This window comes from Panthera leo, chromosome C1 (genome assembly GCF_018350215.1).
Source record: "Panthera leo isolate Ple1 chromosome C1, P.leo_Ple1_pat1.1, whole genome shotgun sequence".
NCBI lineage: Eukaryota > Metazoa > Chordata > Mammalia > Carnivora > Felidae > Panthera > Panthera leo.
Window position 1 is genome coordinate 124,884,215 of NC_056686.1, and position 18,785 is coordinate 124,902,999.

Consider the following 18,785-nt stretch of genomic DNA (forward strand, 5'->3'; position numbering starts at 1 on the left):
ACTGCTGGAATGCCCCTAGTGTTTAAAAGCCCCTGGACTGCACCACTCGGGAGGATGCTTCATCATATGAACATTTGCACACTAACCCCGACCTTGCTAGAATATTATTTATGGCCACGATTAACCTGTCTCCCTCGCTCCTTTCTCCCTTTGGGCTGCGGAATTGAAAGGTTGCTAGAAGTCCTCTCCCACAGAGTTGAGAGTTTGCAGACGGCCCCTGAAAAGCTGGGGCGTTCCGAATTGGCTGAGCGCTCTGCCTGGGAGGGCGGGGAGTTTGCCCAACGTCTCTGACCAGAATCCTTGCCTTTAGGAGCCGAGAGCCCAGAAGCGGGGAGAAGTTGGAGAGGTTAGGCAGGGGGGTGTTGGAAGAAACTGCGGACAGACCCTCGCCCTGGTAGGCTAAGCCCCCGAGGAGTGTTTCTGCCGCGTCCGAGCCGTGTGTGGACGCGCCGCGCGCGGCCCCGCCAGGGCTGGGAGTTTGTAGACCGTCCCTGCCGCGGCCCGCTCGGCGGCGGCCCTGCGGCTCCGGCGGCAGCCGCGGCGGCCCCGGGCGCGATCCAACCCAGGTAGCCGCGCCGCAGGCTCGGGGCGCCGCGACCCCGTGCCCCGCCGTGTCGTGGGCCCCGCGGGGACAGCGGCTGGCGGGCGCTCCCTGCTGCTACTGCTCAACAAGGAGGTGAGAGCTACTGGGTCGGGGAGATCGCGTCGGGCTTGCCATCCCCGCGGGGAGATGCACGCAGAGGGGACCACAGAGGGCGCGGGGAGCTGAGCGCGGGCGGCGAGAGCCTGCACCGAGGGCGGCGCGGCCAGGGGCTTCCGCCCGCCGCCTGCGTGGGTGCCCTGGCTGCAGCCGCTCTGCGGGACCCGGGAGTGCAGCGGGGGACGCGCCTTGAGGCGCCCACCTGCCCGGGGCAGCCCTCCCCAGGGGAGGCAGGAGGCCCCCCAGGGCCCTTTAGGAAAAGGAGTGACCAGAGGAGGCTTTGGTGGCGCGGACCGGAGGCGAGCTGCCGGGGATGGCAGATGGGCGCTCGGACCTCGGAGGAGGCTGGTGGGGTCGCGCTGCGGGTGTGGGCCGAGCTGGGGTCCCCGGGACCCGGGCGCGCAGGGCGGGCTCCGCCACCGGCCAGGGGAGAGGAAGAAGGGAGGTTGGCCCCAGGCCCAGAAGAGAAGGGATGCGGCGGCCGGAGCCGCCGGGCTGGGGGACCAAGGAAGCCCGAGGAAACCCCCACCCCTAGGGGCCAGCCTCCGGCCCCGCGATCCCACCCGCGCGCTCCGCCAGGCTGCCTGGCCGAAGAGGCTGCGGGGAGCGCAGAGCCCACACCCGCGCACACACTCCCCGAGAGCATGCTCAGTGCGGCCCTGGGAACTTCCTGCCGAGTCGCGAGCCGCCCCGGCCCCCTCCGGGTCGGCTGCGAGCTAAGTTGGGGGAGACCGAGCGCGTGGGTGGGGGGCGCGGCGCCCGGCTGTGAGCCCTTTGGTGCCCCTGGCCTCTGCCTAGCCTTTGCTCAGCTCCCGACGCTACTCGCGCCGGCCGCCCCCGCGGCTGGGAACGGGGGTGTGGATGTCATCCCTCGCTCCCCGAGGCCAGGTCCGAGGCTGGGAGGCCAGAGGCCTGGCGGTGCGGTCGGACCCGCTCTCTATGCACTCGCTGAGCGCGCGGACCTCGCGCAGGGAGCAGACTGGGTGGAAGGGGGTGTGTGAGCCGGGGACGTTCGCGCACACACTTGCTGTCACACACAAAGCCGTGGTTTCGTAGCTACCGCGCGCAAGAGGGAAGAGGTGGCGCTTGCATTGTCCAGCCGCGTTGCGAGCGCCAGCGGGGTGCTCTGCGGGAACCAGGCGATGCTTGAGGTTCTCAGATGCCGGGGTCGGGGTCTAGAGCCCGGTGCTCCTGGTTCTGACTGCCAAGCCCCGCGCAGGGGAGGGCACAGTTTGTTTGCACCTGGCTGTGGCCGCCCGTTTAGGGAAGGTTGGGCATTTATGGAGCTGTGAAGTTGGGGAGGGGAAGGCTAAGGTTTGTACCGGGCTCGGTGGGATGGCCCGGTGCACCTGGAAACACAATTCAGATTCGAGCATGAGCAGCAGGATCTCATTCTAAAGAGAGGCAAGTGGGGGGCTGGTGCCCCTGCCTGTGTTCATTATCAGGACCTGAGCAACTTGGCTGGGTTTTACTCCTCGAGCACCCCCTCCCCACCCACCACCGTGTTAGCTACTGCATCACCCTTATCCTGATCCTTGATGCAGGATCAGACCTGCCTTGTTTTGATTCAATAAAACAAAAAACAGTTTTTCGCGATGGGCAAGCCCATCACAGATCTGACTTAATAAATGAGTTTTCACCACCACCCCCACTTTCTGCTTTCCTACAAATTCTTCTTGTTCTTGTTCTTGTTCAGGGCTGAGGTAAGCAACCTTAACTTTGTCAGGATTAGAGTGACACTCCATTTTCTAGAGGCCTTTTTAGTTTTCTCCCAGTTACCAACTCAATATAGTCAGAGTGAAGTGGAGAGGTTCTGAAAAAGGCCATGATAGAGGAGGGTGAAGAGGGTGACCCTTCTGCCCCTTCTAGGTGCTGCGACAAGAGGAGAAGCGAGTGCCTCTGCCTGACACCCACACTCTGGCAGAGCTGGGTGCTGGCTTTTCCTTTGGTCTCCACCTTTGTTCAGCTTGCCTGGGTTTGGGACACTTGTGACCAGAATCACTAGGAGAAAGGAGTCTGCAGGCCTGGGTTGGGGCTTTGGGGGTTTGCACCTACAGGAGCAGTTGCCGGCTGGTGTTAAGGCGGACTGCGATGGCGGGAGACTGGGGGCTCAGACTCTGCCCGTATCTGTCAGTGGCATCTGGGTGCTCCAGCCGTGCTGCAAAGCAGCTCAGGGGCTTTGTGATCCCAGCAGTGCACATTTCAAGCGCTTTGTGTTCCAAGTGTGAATAGAGCAGACATATACACTCACACGTATGTATGTATATGTACATTCTCATAAAGAAGTATGTGCCTATGCAATGTTCTTCAGTAGCATCTTGGAGCTGGAAGGGACCTCATTTCAGGAGAGCACAGGAATTCAAATTTTCTCCCTTCCCATTCAGTTTCTCAGTTTAAAAATAACTAAGCCAGCCTTCTGCCCAGCTGGCCTCCAAAAGCATCGAAATGCTAGTCCCCCTGTGATTCTAGCCCAAGGGGAGGCCTTTGGTTCCTCCCTTAGAAGTGTGGCTCCTCAGGGTCCATTGTAGATGTCCCTCACTTAACATCACCTTTCCAAATGCTCCATGTGGCTTGGGATCTAAGTCATTGCAGAGTCACCCTCAGATTGATTTTGGCAGGGGACAGACAGTGACCGGTATGTGCAGCAGAGATGTCCAGAAAACTGCATAGAGTGGTCATCATAAGACTTGGGTTGGGAGGTTCATGTCCTCTCTCACACTTGTGATCATCCAGGTGGGTAGTTGCCCTGCTCCTTGCCAAAAGATGTAAAAAGTAGTGGGTACTCATTTTATTCCCTCCTCCTTGTGTCTTTCGGCCTTCTGGGTCCAGAAAGGAGGGGTGGTGGTGGGGGGTGGCTTTCTTTGTTGATATTATTGTAGTGAATATCAGGAAAGCATATACTGCCAGGAGCTTTGTCTCAGAGGGTTTATTGTGATGAGTGTCAAAGTTTGAGAAAGGGTCCTTGTGTCAGGTGATCAGTTAGTTGATAGTTTTGGCTGAAGGAAGATGTATGTGTTCCAGAATCCAGGTACTTTTTAAAAAAGAAAGGGAATAATTTTATATTGGGGGAGGATGCCATTGTGGGTGACAGTTGAGAGGTTTGGGTCACAAATAAATCTGGTACTTGTCAATGCAAGTTTTACTAGGCTGCCTTTAAAGTTCTCAAGTGCTTTGAAGTATAGAGTCACTCCTAATAACCAGAAGATAATTGTACTTTCTAATTTGTTTGAAATTGAGTAAAGATCTCCCGACCCTTGTTAAAGTTTCTTTCTTTAAAGATTTTTTTAAATGTCTTTGTTTTCTTTTTTTTTTTGAGAGAGAAAGAGAGAGAGGGAGAGAACTAGTGGGGGTAGGGCAGAAAGAGAGGGAGACACAGAATCCAAAGCAGACTCCAGGCTCTGAACAGTCAGCACAGAGCCCAACATGGGGCTTGAACTCACAAGCCGTGAGATCATGACCTGAGCCAAAGTCGGACACTTAACTGACTGAGCCCCCAGTGCCCCTTAGAGTTTCTAATCTAAGTCTTGTCTCTGTGGTATCTTGCATCTTGTGTCAACATCAAAAATCTGAGCATGGTGTGACCTCTGCCAGCTGCAGGTGTGTTCATTGAGTGTTTATATGGCAGCTGCCATGAGCCATGCCCTGTGCCGGTGCTGAGTATAAAGACGTCCTTCTTCAAAATTACCTTCTCACTTTTAATTTATCTGACCTTCTCTTTCAGTGTGTTAATGCAAACTAATAGCTCTTGGAAGGTCGCCAAGTTGGGTCCCAGGAGCCTTAGTGCTTTTAACCATGTTCTCTGTCGGCTGGAAGCATGGGGACTTGAGCTGTGTTTGCCCACTTGGGCTGTGTTATTTATTTTTTCTTTCATTGCTTAAATTCATGTTTCCCCGACTTTGTCGCATCTGGAAAGCTGTATGTGTGCAGGAGAGGGGTTGGAAGAATCACTTTATTTCTTCAAAATCCCGGAGCTGTCTTGTCTGAATACATAACTTTCTGCAAAGAGAACAGGAACCTTTCTGTCGAGGCCGTTTGTCAGGTCTGAAAAATCTGGACAGGCCATGGGGATCAGCTTTCATGGCTGGGTTTGGTGGGGTTTTCCCTGTAAACTGCCCCAACCCTGCGATGCTTGTGTTAAGGCCTGCTGGACCTTGGCCCCAGCTGGGGAGGTTATATATGATGGCTAAGGAGTATTTCTCAACCCTGTTGGCCATGCATGAATTTAGGAGTGAGGTGTATCTAAGTAATTTATTACTTGCGAGAGTTAAATACTGGTGTTTGCATTTGATTCACTTTTTACCCCTAGAATAGAATAACAGCGTCACTTTTGCATCCCTCTGTGATTTTTGTGGCTGGCCCTGGAGGGAACGTGTGCCACCCACCCACTCCTGTCTAAGCTGCAGTCCTTAGTGTTGTAGTTCTGAGCACAGACGGCTTCTAAGTCCTGTCATGCTGGTGAGATGCTTTTCATAAGTATCCTACACAGAACAGTCTTCCACTATAATAGTTTTGGAAGTATAATAGTCTTTCATGTCTCAGTCCACCCATGGAAGTGTGTTGTGTTGGTGATCATCACAGATATTATGTGTCTTAGTGGAGAAGTGTCAAGAAGAGGTGAGCAAGAAAACAGAGATGGGATGAAAAAAAATTACCTTCTGTAATTGACATGGTTGCAAATGTTTCTTTTGTATTTCCTTTACTCTTTGCTACGACAGTAAGGTGGATACTATTGTTATCCCCATTATATATATTGGGAGACTGAGACCTTTGCAAGGTCGTGAAACCTGGCCCAGGTCACAGCTGGCAAGTGGCTGGGCCAGGATTCGAACCCAGGTGGTCTAGGTCCGGAGTCCATACTAGCTGTGCTATGCTTAATTAAGGCTAGCAAGCTCACCCTGTTCCAGCCAGCCCTTCCTTTCCAACCAAAGCCAAGAGGAAGCTTAGACACTCAGGGGTTGAAAAGCAGCTCAGGGAGATTCCTCCTGATTCCTTCTCTTTCTAGCTGAGGGCATAGAGGTGCAGAGGGAGAAGGGCTTATCAGCCAGTGGGCAGTAGTGACAAAGCTGGGTTTCACTTCTGACCCTTGGTCTGTAGGAGCAATTGATAACAACTGATAACAGATGTGTACCTGCTTTGTCTTCAGAAATGATTCAGGAAGCAAATGTGATAGTTTGTCATTTGACATCTGTCTCTCCCATCCTAGAACCCTCTGTAGGCACACATCCGACTTCACCTTGGAATCTGGTGGGGAGCAGGTGGTATGTCCACATCTTTTTACCATCCCCATGTGGGAGAATCTGAGCAACTTATATTATACCTTTAAGTGAGGTATTCCCTTCTGAATGTTAAGTTTGACATTTTAAATACACAATGGAATACTACGTGGCAATGAGAAAAAATGAAATATGGCCTTTTGTAGCAACATGGATGGAACTGGAGAGTGTGATGCTAAGTGAAATAAGCCATACAGAGAAAGACAGATACCATATGGTTTCACTCTTATGTGGATCCTGAGAAACATAACAGAAACCCATGGGGGAGGGGAAGGAAAAAAAAAAAAAAAAAAAAAAAAAGAGGTTAGAGTGGGAGAGAGCCAAAGCATTAGAGACTGTTAAAAACTGAGAACAAATTGAGGGTTGATGGGGGGTGGGAGGGAGGGCAGGGTGGGTGATGGGTATTGAGGAGGGCACCTTTTGGGATGAGCACTGGGTGTTGTATGGAAACCAATTTGACAGTAAATTTCATATATTAAAAAAAAAAATAAAATAAAAATAAAAAAAAAAAAAAAAAAAAAAGAAAAAAAAAAAAAGTTTGACATTTTAAGAATACAGTCTGGAATCGATTTTACATTTCACTCTTAAATTCTCTCTCTCTCCTTTTCTGTGTGTGTGTGTGTGTGTGTCTGTCTGTTTCTGTCTGTCTATGTGTGTCTCAGGGCTTCTGGCCCCACTCAGCATTGATTTCCATTCTATAGGAGCATGGGGTAGGCAAGGGGTGACCTGGCAGAGGCCTCAGGGCTTCTAATAAAGGGTCCATGAGGACAGTCCCACAGTGTCTGTGGATTCCTGGAAGGATTGCTGAGGCCCTGAAAAATATTCCTCTGACCACTGGAATTACCATACTTGGTGGAATCTTGCAGTTGGATGCAACAGCAAGCACCATTTCCTTTCATTTTATTCCTTGCGTATGACCAGCATTGCATTGGGCATCCCGGGGCTCCTGCCTGTTCCAGATTCTGAGTGTTTCTGGTTAATAAGTAGTCCCTAGGTGCTCAAGGAGTTTAAAGTCTAGGCCTGGTCAGGGCCACACAGAAGAGTTAAGTTCAGTTAGGAGGCAGTATGCAAATGAAGAACACATTAAGTCAGCCCTTGTGACCACTTTGGGCCTCAGTTCTTCTGTGGAAAAGTAAGAGGGGATTGAATGAGCTCCAAAGTTCTGTTCAGTCCTAACGTTGTATAATCCCATACATATGGCAAAGGAGGTGTGGCATGAAGAAAGAAAATTCCCTTACTGAATAAAAAAAGATTGAGGAAAACTCAAGTTGTTTTTGCTTTTGCTGGTAGACTCCCTGTAGTAGACAGTTGAAATGCTTACCTAAGAGGAACCTACCCTCTATTATCACTATTCTTCTGGGATGTTTATTTTTGTATATTTAGAAATAAAAAGCCTTGGTCCTTACTACTACGCCTAGAAATAACCTGTTTCCCCTAGTGAAGCTGTTTTTTCCTTTGGGAACTTGAGATTCAAAGAGCAGAAGATGACCAGGCTCGCGGAGTTCTGTGGTTATGTGGCACTGTGCCCTGGGGAACGAGGCTAAGGATTTACCCTGCCGCAAGCTGGGCCAAATTCTGTGTACATACGTTCATTACAGCTTCCCCGCCAAACAACTACATTAAAAGAACAGGCAGTTTGATATCAATCTCCTTGTAGGTCCTTTTTTTTTTTTTTTTTTTTAACCATCTGTTATTTTCACTTCCGATTTTTTTAATTTACTAGTGCTCCTGCCAGTGAGTTTTCTACATGACCGACTCTTTCTCTTATGCATGTTTTTTTTAGGAGAGCTCCACCTCTGCCTCATGCTAAGTAGGATCTTTCTGTGTTCCTTCGGTGTGTTTCTTGATATTTCTTTCCTATTTCTGTGGGATTTCCCTCACCCCCTCTCCTGTAATTTTTCAGAGCCACCAGGGTTAGAGGCAGAACTAAGTGGGGATTTGGAGGGGAAGGGCCTCCCAAGGGGACATTTTGTGGGTGATCTTTCACTAGCCATCATTTAGGACATACAGATGTAATTCTCTTAGGTGAATGTTACCATTTTTCTTCTATAGTTTCACCATTCCTTTTTTGTTTCTTATTTAATTTTCTGAGGTCCAATAAGCTTCAGAAAGGGAAAGTTGTTTCCTAGGTTGGCTAAAAAAAACAATGCATCTAGCCCCAAGGACTTCTCAGAAAGGAGTATAGAGCTCTAGAAGGCACCCTCCCACAGGACCTGTGCCCCTGGCCGCTCACATAATCAGCTGGGCATCCTGGCATCCTGGGTAAACTTCCACCGTGACAGGCGGGCCTGTCTGCAGTTAGCCGGCTGTCTACGTGCAGGTCAATTCAACGTTCTGTGATTCTGGTTCTTCATGTGTCATACGAGGCATCTCTTAGCTTCTCCTACATACGTGGGATTCTTCTAGTATGCCTTCTTGGCTGGGTTCAGCATGCTTATCTAACTCTTCTTTCCTTTACTGTCCTTAATATTCTAGGTGTTTTCCTAGTTTTGAGGGCCTCTTTGGTTGTGCTTGTTTACAGTTCTGTTGTTTAAATCAATCAGAGGACTTTTTGTGGACATTTTTTCCATAGTGAGAGCACAATTCTTGGGCTCATGAAACCCAACAAACTGGTACTACTGTGTGAAATTGTGTGTGTATTCATGTCTACGCTGTTAGCACTCTTTGCCTCATTGTTCTGTTATCTACAACAAGAAGTAGGAGTGGTCAGATTGGAGCTGCAGATCTGGAGTAGCCCTCAGTTAAAAGAAGTCTCCAGAAAGTTGGTGTGGAAGGATTTTGTTAATACTGTTTTTCTCCTAGCACAGGCTTATCAGCTGTAGCTAGGATGTCTTTGGAGATTGTATGGCTAATGATTTTATTACACTCTCCTATAGACTGCAGTAAAGTGTTTTCCATGATAATGAGTTGCTTATTCTATCATAGTGCCTTTTCTCTAATTGCCCCTAAAACAGAATCAGATACAGCTTTCCATTTTTGATGCCGTGCCTGGTTAGTGTTCTCCGAGTTCCGGTTTCTTCCTCCCACTCCAGTGACTTTGAGAGAGACTTTTCTGTTTCCTCATCGTCAGCCTTTAGTATGAAGATTATAAGATTACGCAATCTTTCTATATATAACCACAAATTTAGTGGCATAAAGCCACACAAATTTATTGTTTTATATTTCTGTAGGTCAGAGAGACAACACAGGCCCCTTCAGCTAAGACCAAATGTCCACTTCTTCTGGAAACTCTAGGGAAGAATCCACTTCCTTGCCTCTTTCAGCTTCTAGAGGCCACCCACATTTGTAGGCTTGTGCCCCCTTCCTCCGTGGTCAGAACCAGTGATGCTGAGCTGAGTCCTTGTCCCTCTGCCATCAACTTGGCTCTCTGATGATAGCTGGGAAAGGTTCTCTGATATTAAGGATCTATGTGATTAGATTGGGCCCTCCCGGATAATCCAGGATAATCTCATCTCAAGGTCCTTAAGGTAATCCTGTGTGTCCTGTAAGGTAGTGTGTTCACAGGTTCCAGGGATTAGGACGTGAACATCTCTGGGGCCATTTTTCTGCCTCCCACAGTGCTCTAAAATCTTTGTAAAGAAGTTTGTATGTTTGTTTGTTTGTTTTACTGTTTATGTAGATCTCCTTCTTTCTGTTGAGGAACTTTACTGTCATAGGAAATTTAGGCAAATTCCCCTCATCTTTTTGAATATATTAAAGTCAGCTATTTGCAAAACACTGTATTTAGGATTTAAGTCCTGCTTTGGTTGGACATTGAGCTATGCACATTTATGTGTCGAGCCTTGTGTAATTATCACCAGTCCTACTTCTGTGAGGAAACTGAGGTACTAAGGAAACTTGCCCAGGGTCATGAAGCCAGAATGCAAAAGTGGATCTCATTGATTGTGAAGTCTGTGTTCTTTTCACTCTGTCTTTCTGCCTCAGAAGTGATAATGGAAAAACAAAATGAGAAATGGTAAGGGAAATGTAAAATAATGTCAAATTTCTCTACTTCTGCCAACATGATAACAGACAATAAATATTGCCTGTGGTAGATTAATTGCACTGATGGCCCCAGTTAATGGCTTCCCTGTCCCTACACTTTTTGCCTTATAACTCTATAGTGCCCTTTTCTTTCCTCCCCTCTCCCCCCCCCTCCCCGGGAGTGGCCATGTGATGCTTTGGCTAGTGGGATGTTAGCAAATATCCTGTGAACAGAGTTTAAAAGAGCCTGCATGTTTCTGATTGCCTTTTACACAGCTGGACTTGCTCTCTTAGATCCCTGCCACCACCTGGCAAACATGCCTAGGCTAGCCTAATGGAGAGTTCTGAGAGACACACGGGATGAGCCAAACTGTGTCAGCTGAGGCAATCCTAGACCAGCCAGCCTCCAGCTGAACTGTTGGGTGCTTAGAGTCTCCTGAACATGCCTTGGCAAGGTCAGGTGAATCTGTCCTAGATCACCAGAACCATTCAGCTGACCTGTAGAGCTGTAGAAATAATCGATGATTGTTGTTTCAAGCCACTGAGTTCTAGGGAGCTTTGTTACACAGCAACTGCTAACTGATACACCCCTCATCTCAGATGTTTGAATAGCATAAGAAGTATTTTTAATGTCTGTTTGAATATCATTTTGGACTACTCATAACTAATTAATATTTTTATATTTAAATGTTTATTTGGGGGGGGAGGGGCAGAGAAAGAGGGAGACACAGAATTTGAAGCAGGTTCCAGGATTTGAGCTGCCCGGCCCAAGAGCCTGATGTGAGGCTTGAACTCACGGACTGCGAGATCATGACCTGAGCTGAAGTGTGACGCTTAACCGACTGAGCCACCCAGGCGCCCCTAATTAATATTCTTTTAACACATTTAATACATTTTAAAATATTCTTTTAAGGTTATAGTTTAGGCTGGAGAACTTGCCCATTGTATCTACCCTTTTTCTTTTTTTTCTTTTCTTTTCTTTTCTTTCTTTTCTTTCTTCTTTCTTTCCTTCCTTCCTTCCTTCCTTCCTTCCTGAATGTCCTTTAAATTCTTATCAGTTTAAGTCCAAAGCAGACTTGCTTTTCCTCCTCAAAGTATTTGTTATTTCTAGTACAGTGGGTTTGACCCCAACCTACAGTAATAAACACATATTAATTCTTAACTCACATATACATGTATGTAACAGTAGGAAGAGTTTCAAGAAACAGTAGCTACTCCCCTGCCACTGATGTCCTCAGATGTTTTCTATTCCAGGGGGGCCTGGTCTCTTGATTTTGGCTTAGATTATGATATCACAGTTTGTGGGTTTGAGTCCCGTTATCAGGCTGTGAACTGACAGCACAGAGACTGCTTGACTGCTTGAGATTCTCTCTCTCCCTCATTCTCTGCCCCTCCTGCACTGTCTGTCTCTCTCTCTCTCTCAAAATAAATAAATAAACTTAAAAAAGATCTATTCTATTCCATTCCATTCCATTCCATTCCATTCCATTCCATTCCATTCCATTCCATTCCATTCCATTCCCTTAAAAAGTGCTGGTCAGGAGACAGCACTATGGCCTGCTGCTTATTTTGTAAATAAAGTTTTATTAGAACACAGCTACTCCTATTTGTTCATGTATTTTTTGTCGCTGCTTTCAAGCTCCAATGGCAGAGTTGAGTAATTGTGACAGAGATCATCTGGCCTTCACAGCCTAAAGTATTTACTACCTGGCTCTTGAAGAAAATGTTTTCTGACCCTTGCACTGAATTGATTTCATAACCCATCAGTTAGTTGCAAACCTTCATTTAGAAGACACTGTTCAGGTGACCTTTAGCTCTTCTGATACTCTTCTGCAGGTTACACTAAACAAATCTGGCACATGTGAAAACTACTTCTTTTCCTGGGTCATACTCAGACTTTCTTTTCTATTAACTTAGATTCAACAATTAAGTTTTTGTGATTTAACATTATATCCGACTGGGTTATATAGGAAACTTTTTAACCATTTCTAAAATGTTTCATTTATGGGGCGCCTGGGTGGCTCAGTCGGTTGAGCGTCTGACTTCGGCTCGGGTCATGATCTTGCAGTCTGTGAGTTCGAGCCCCGCGTCGAGCTCTGTGCTGATGGCTCAGAGCCCGGAGCCTACTTCAGATGCTGTGTTTCCCCCTCTCTCTCTCCCCTCCCCTGCTCGAGCTCTGTCTCTTTCTCTCTCTCCCTCTCTCTCTCTCAAAAATAAATAAACATTAGAAATTTTAAATAAATAAATAAATAAATAAAATGTTTCATTTTAAGAAATATTATCCACCCCCTGCCCCCTTTTCAAATGTAAATGAGGCTTTCTTGTGGAAACTAGCTGGAATTAAAATGGACACAAATTCCATTCAAGTGCTAGTTATTTATTCATTAGATTGCAGCAGTGCTTTTTTTTGTAATATAATGGAGTCCATTAGTGGAAGAGGTAGAGAAACAGTGATCCTGGCCTCTTTCACCACACCTTTCTGGCAACTGGTCCTTATTGCCACATTTCTGAATTAGGGTGCTATTATTCCTGAGCATAATACAATTTAAACACATTAAATCATGGACTTTTGGGGTTGGAAACACTTTGGGAAAAAAAGTGTTTTTTCTTTCAGACCCCTGCATTGGGCCCTTAAAGGCCAAATTTTTCTCACACTTAAATTTTCCAACTCTGTCAAGGAAGGACAAAAGTGTTATTTATGTTGTAGGGCTAACGTGATTGATGAGAAGGAGCTGAGGCAGGAAGGGTTTCAGAATGATCTGGATATATCTTTCTAGAATCTGAAATGCCAGGTGAAGAATGGTCACTGGCTCACTTATTTATTGGCAGTAAAAAAGAAATCAAAACAAATGAGTTTCAACTATAGCATGGAGAGTTTACGTAAAATCTGAGAAATGTCCCCCAAATGAGGTAGCTTCTTTGACGTTAGAATAGATTCTCCTGAGAATTTTTTTTTTAATTTTTAATATTTATTTTTTGGAGAGACAGAGAGAACATGTGGGAGAGCACAGGAGACACAGAATCCAAAGCCGGCTCCAGGCTCCAGGCTCCAAGCTGTCAGCACAGAGCTGGACACGGGGCTCACACTCACAAACCGTGAGATCATGTCCTGAGCCGAAGTCGGATGCTTAACAGACTGAGCCACCCAGGCGCCCCTCTCCTGAGTATTTTTGATCCTAGCTGCCTCCCTTAGTTCAGGTGGGTGGTTGGACAGTTGTTATTAGTAAGACCCTCTGGCAACAGAAACCTGATGGAGCTTGCTTCAATAAAAGTGGAGAATTCACATTAGGGCTCCAGGAGCAGGAGGCCACAGTCCATCTTAATTCTCCCCCTGCTTTGTGTTTTTGTTTGTTTGTTTGTTTTTTGTCCCAAGGACAGGACTCTTGGTAATAGCATTAGCTACAGGGGAAGCCACCCAGAAAGACTAATCTTTCCCTTGTAACACAAATTCCAGTTTCCTGGGCAGTATCTCTTCAGTGGCCCAGCTTGACATCACCCAGAAGTGGCCAGAACTGGAAATTGCATTGTGGATTTGGGCTAGCTCCAGGGAGTCTTATGGGGGGCTTTTTAGAAATTTCTGGGGGTAGTTTTTGTTGTTAATGATTGAGGAGTGCTACTAGCATTTATTGGTGGGGACCCAGGATGCTAACCATCTATGATGGGTAGGACAGTCTTGCACTCCAAAATGTATCCCATGTCCCACTATGAGACAGTCATGGACAACAAAGCCTGTTTACTACCAGAACCTAGAAACCTATTTTAAAAGAAAACAAAGAACATTTTGTATGTTTTACTTAGCATTGACTTTCTCAGCTGAGGAAGAAGGATTGTGCTTTGTTTTGTTGGGAAATTTAGCAAGAGGTGTTTTCCATTTTGGAAAAACATACCACCCATGGCATCACCATGTTACCGTGTCAGTCCACATTTGTAGCTGACCTATTTGTTTTTTTTATTTGACATTAATACAAAAACATCTAATGACCCCATTATGCCTTCTAGATTTGTCTTGCCCAACTAATTGCATATGGAAATACACGTTAGGTTTGTTATCAGTTATTTTCCTTTTATTCTCATTTATGTTACTCTTAGGGCAACAAGTATATATGTTTGAAATTGTGTTTAGGAGGGTTATCTAAGGATTTGATTTCAGTTAGTAAAGGGATATTAGAAGTTTGTATAAGCTGGGGACTTTAAGGCTGATAGAGTTTAGAACACGGCACTAGGAGAAGTCATTTGTAAAGTCATTTTTTCCTGTAGCCTAATGATTCAACTGAATTAAATACTCTTGGCACTAACCATTTAGAAAAAAAAAAAAAAAGTGTCTCCTGCCTTTTGTGTAGCTGACTGTGAAAAAAGGAATAGAGATGTTGGCCCCATACTGCTTCTGTCTGTGGATGGTGGACTCTCCATGGTGCAGACCCTCCCCCCGCCCCCACCTCCACCTGCTCTGTGGTTTCTGGCTCCTGCTGGGCCAGGGCTTGCTTGTGGGTCTCCTCATCATCCTCTCCTGTGGGAGAGCCATAGGAATAGAGAATGAAATCAGATTATCACATAAGTTTCATGTGAACTACTGCAGTCCACTCTGTCAGGTTTCAAGCTCAAGCTGTGAACTTTCATGGGAAAATATTCACATCTTGATTTTCACTAACCTCTAACCAAAATGGAGCAGTCCTTAGCTGTTGAATATTGGCTATAAATTGCAGTAATATTGGTATTGTCTATGACTTTGTCACCCGTAGAAATTCAATATTTTCATATCATAGATGTCTGACAGATATCTGAAAATATCAATACTCATTATGACTTTAAAACTATGGTGGCTATTACACCTGCTGCTAGATAGTGTTATTTATTTATTTAAAAAAATTTTTTTTCAACGTTTTTATTTATTTTTGAGACAGAGAGAGACAGAGCATGAACAGGGGAGGGGCAGAGAGAGAGGGAGACACAGAATCTGAAACAGGCTGCAGGCTCTGAGCGGTCAGCACAGAGCCCGACGCGGGGCTCGAACTCACGGGCCGTGAGATCATGACCTGAGCCGAAGTCAGACGCTTAACCGACCAAGCCACCTAGGCGCCCCTAGATAGTGTTATTTAATGAATGAATAAAGGAGCATATGTGTTATTATATCACAACTGAAAAAATATTTTGGTAACTGTATTTAAATATAATTGACTTCCTCCTTAATCCTGTGTGTTTCATTTTATGCATTTAAAAAGTCCTGAGAAGGGGTCCATAGATCTCCCCAGTCTGCCAAGGGGATTGATGGTGCAGAAATCCCAGTGTAGAATGGTAGAGTGCTCTGGATGGTACTGTCGCTGTCCTCTCTCTTCTGTATCTTGGTAGTTGACAAGGCCTCTTAACATGGCCTTTCCCCAGGACTGCCAGATATGGGTGTGGAAGGGATGTGGGTTTATCTCCAATTGGCTTATTTTCTTCTTAGACCAGACCTGGTCAAAGGAATGAGCTTGATTCACCCTTGGCTCATTCTTTTATCAGACATGAGGAGACAAGTTTGTCAGAACATTCCTCTGGCAAGGCTGTATTGATCAGTACAAGGTACGTGATGCATTTAAAGCCAGAACATACTGGTTATCTGAATCCTAAACAGAAGTGTGATTTCTGGTTCAGTTTTTCAAGTAGAGAAAAACCACAGACATTCCACAAGAAAATTCCCTATGTACATAAGAACTTCTGTCTTCCTCTTTGTCTGCTTCAGAGTTACATAATCACGACACAACTCTAAGAAATGCCCCTTGCCTAAGAAATGTGTTGCACAAATGGCTGTCAGGGGTGTTCTTCTGTTACTGTATGGCTTGTGGGGGAGGGGCATTTCCTAGAAGTTAGGGTTTGGGGTCCAGGTAGAAGCTCCATGGATGGTCTCATTGCTGCCTTGCCACCCAGTGAGCCCAGCCTTAGAGGGTGCTGTGCTGTAGCTGTAACTGGATTTCTGGGAATGGCCTCAACCTTTTTCTGTTTCTGGAAACTTCTTAGTAGGAAATGACTTTGCCATGGAAGAGCCCACTGCACTGTTCTTTGCTGTCCTCCAGACACAGAGTCATTGTGCTGCCATGTGCATCTTTTTCCTCTCACAGCTTCTAAGTCTATATTTAGAGCATGAAAATGCTGAACATTTCCTTTCTAATTTTTTAGAAGTTGAGCGTCGGGAGGAATCTTCACGCATACAACATTAATATCCTGGACAGCCATATTACATAGTAATGGGAATAACATTTTTTTATTCTTTGTTTGAAAAACATATGCTGAAGATTGGAACTGAGTAGTTTCAGATTTTTAACCTCCTTTTTCCTGTGGGTTTAGTGATTGCCCACATTTCTCATGGAGCGGCCTACCCCTGCCCCCCGCCATTACCTGATAACGTTTCTGTCGTGTCGGACTGAGGAGAACATACGTGTATGTAACAAACTTATTAATGAAGTGACAGCGTCTCTCTCACTCTCTCTGTCTCTTTGGAAAATGGAACAATAACATTCTATTGATCGTGAGCTACCAACTGCTGTAGATTTATATGCAAGATTGGGGGTACCACTTGGCCTAATTTTGTTTTTTTTAAGTTTTAAGTAAGTTTTTATGCATAGCCTGCTTATTATTTTTTATTTTAATTCCAATATACTTAACATACAGTGTTCTATTAGTGTCAGGTGTACAATATGGTGGCCAACAATTCTACGGTATTCAGTGCTCAGCATGATGTGTATGCTCTTAGTCCCTTTCACCTATTACACCTGTGCCCCCACCCACCTCCCCTCTGGTAACCATCAGTTTGTTCTCTGTAGTTTAGAGTCTGTTTTTTGGTTTCTCTCTTTTTTTTCTTCGTTTGTTTCTTAAATTCCACATACGAGTAAATGAAATACATTATTTGTCTTTCTCTGACTGACTTATTTTGCTTGGCATATATACCCTCTAGATCCATCATTTGGCCTGATTTTTATTTTATTTTTTATTTTATTTTATTTTTTAATGTTTATTTATTTTTGAGAGAGACAGAGTGCGAGAGCATGAGTGAGGGAGGGACAGAGAGAGAAGGAGACTCAGAATCTGAAGCAGGCTCCAGGCTCTGAGCTCACAAACTGTGAGATCATGACCTGAGCTGAAGTTGGATGCTTAACCAGCTGATCCACCCAGGTGCTCCCAGCCTGATTTTTAAAGTGAGATACCTCAGATCCTTTTATCAAGGAAACTGCCCTACATTGGATCCATAGGCCAGGATTCTTTTGGGGAAAAGTTTGAGAAAGCAGGAAATTCACCAACTTCATTGGCTGAGGAGTGGTGATTTTTTGCTCATTTTGAAGGCTCTCTTACCTCTCCCCTCCCATTTTGAGCCCCATTCACTTGGTCTGGTGTAGTATGAATTTTGATCTTAATCCTGACTTTGTGGAAAGAATCAAAAACATGCAAAAGACCTGGAGGACAGGAACTTAAATATCCATGAGTGATTCATCTCCTGGTCAGGTGAATGACAGAGTTAAATGTGCAGCTGCTGGGTTCAGATAGATCCTGTTACCATTTCATAGATCTTATCACAATGAAAAGTGGAACATCTATGTGCCGTCTTCAAACAGACAATCGGAAGGTGAGGACCTCCCATACAGAGTAATACCTCTAAAAGTGGACCTCTTGAGCATTTAGCTGGTGTTCAGGGGAAATACCAGGCACTCCTGGGAACCAAGCCTGGAGCATATTGTCTAATTTCATGCTGATGACAGTCCTGTAAATTAGATTCCCTTTTTTTCATTTAACAAATGTGAAACGAGGTTCGGAGAAGTTAAGTGTCTCATCTGCAGTGACTTCACATGATTGTCAGGTGGCCATATTATTTTATCATCCAAATCTGAACACTTTGAGTGTAAAAGAGGATGCTAGTAATGATTATGCTGGGATTATAGGCATCCGTGGTAGTTATGGCCCCCTTGCTAATAAAGTGCAGATTGGGAGTTTAATTCAGGGCTCTGGTTCCAAGGCCTGCCTATTCTCCATGAGATGTATTAGATCAGGTTGCCTCATCTACAGATGAGTTGGTCAGGCATACACTGAATAACCTTCTAAAGAGGAGTTTTATGCTAGGTATAGAGCCAAAGAGAAATGCCTCTGAGGCTAGGTAAAAGTTCCCTTTGGCAAGAGAAATGTCTCCTAGGGATGTTCTTTCATATAAAAATGTAGAAAGGGTTTTCTTGGAAAGGCAGATGGTTTTTCTCTTCCTCAAAAGTGGTTTTCCATTATTTGTTTAAAAGAAGGGGTCTGCTTTAGCATTTATAAGAAAGATAAAGTGAGACTCATAAACTCTCATATCCAGGCAAACATCTTCATAGCCAGTAGCTGTGATGATACAGAGTGATATAGTAGATTCTTCCATAGTGAGGTGTGTAGATGAAATTTACTACCCCTGTTTTTAGCACTCTGTCCATGACTGTTATTATCAAGGCAGATTTGTGTGGGATAATCATTACTGTGGGATGTTAAAATGAAATCCCAGCACTTGAATATATAGCACTGCCAGTATTGGACATTCCGGCTTGTGATGAGCCTCTGTGTCTCTGTGAGCCTCAGACACACACATGTGAACACACTCAGCAGAGGTGCAGACACAAAGATAAATGAAGCTCAAGGTACTTATAACTGACATTACAGCCCAACCATGAAAAGTAATAGGGAACATCACATAGCTCCCCAGGATTGTTTATTCCCTATGTCATATTCTCTTGCTGCCTTCTAGGCCCATTGAGGTGTGAAAGCAAAAGTTTCCTAACAGCAGTTCTGTAAACACCAGGCCCCTAAAAAAGTCCTGCCGGATTGCCATTCATCAAGTCAGCGGTGTCAAAGAATGACAT

At 45.5% G+C, this 18,785-nt stretch overlaps 1 protein-coding gene across 2 annotated transcripts in view; it reads left to right on the forward strand.

The window, feature by feature from the left end:
* The first annotated feature begins 297 nt into the window (after nt 1-297).
* MGAT5 (alpha-1,6-mannosylglycoprotein 6-beta-N-acetylglucosaminyltransferase) overlaps nt 298-18,785 on the forward strand; it is a 338,284-nt gene continuing 319,796 nt past the window's right edge. For both annotated transcript variants that reach the window (XM_042948514.1, XM_042948515.1), the window contains exon 1: nt 298-676. The gene's annotated coding sequence lies outside the window, so the exon portion shown is untranslated. The remainder of the gene's footprint in view (nt 677-18,785) is intronic.